We start from the raw sequence: 597 nt of genomic DNA on the forward strand, positions 1-597 counted from the left end.
GTCAGGAAACACACACACACACACACACACACACACACACACACACACACACACACACACACACACACACATACACACACACACACACACACAGGAAGTAGGCTGACCAATGGCTGCACAAAGCTTAGTCAGAAGTATGAAAAATCCCATGAGAGACAAAAACTAAGAGTGTGTGCCAATGTGGGTTTTTTGTTTTCTTGTTGCCTTATTTGTATTTGACTTTATAAAATGGATTAATATTATTATTTGGTGCAGCCGGGGCCGGAGCGGGAGGGGATGGAAAGAGGAAAAAAGGAAGACAGAGGGGGAAATTGTGGGGACAAGAGGGGGATAAGATAGAGACAACAACAACAACAACAATAACAACAATAGAACAACATCAGCAAATAGGATATGTACAAATATGATGGTAAAAGAAGCAGTTAGTGAAAAAAATAATAATACAGAAATGACAATGAATATTATTACACTACAAATGGAGCAATACAAATACCAATAGAAATATCACTATTGATAATGAATAATACCAATAATTTACCTCTGTTATCAACAATACAATTGTTCAAATGCAACAATACATATACGTAATGATAACTT

This window comes from Entelurus aequoreus, linkage group LG19 (genome assembly GCF_033978785.1).
Source record: "Entelurus aequoreus isolate RoL-2023_Sb linkage group LG19, RoL_Eaeq_v1.1, whole genome shotgun sequence".
NCBI classification, from domain to species: Eukaryota; Metazoa; Chordata; class Actinopteri; order Syngnathiformes; family Syngnathidae; genus Entelurus; species Entelurus aequoreus.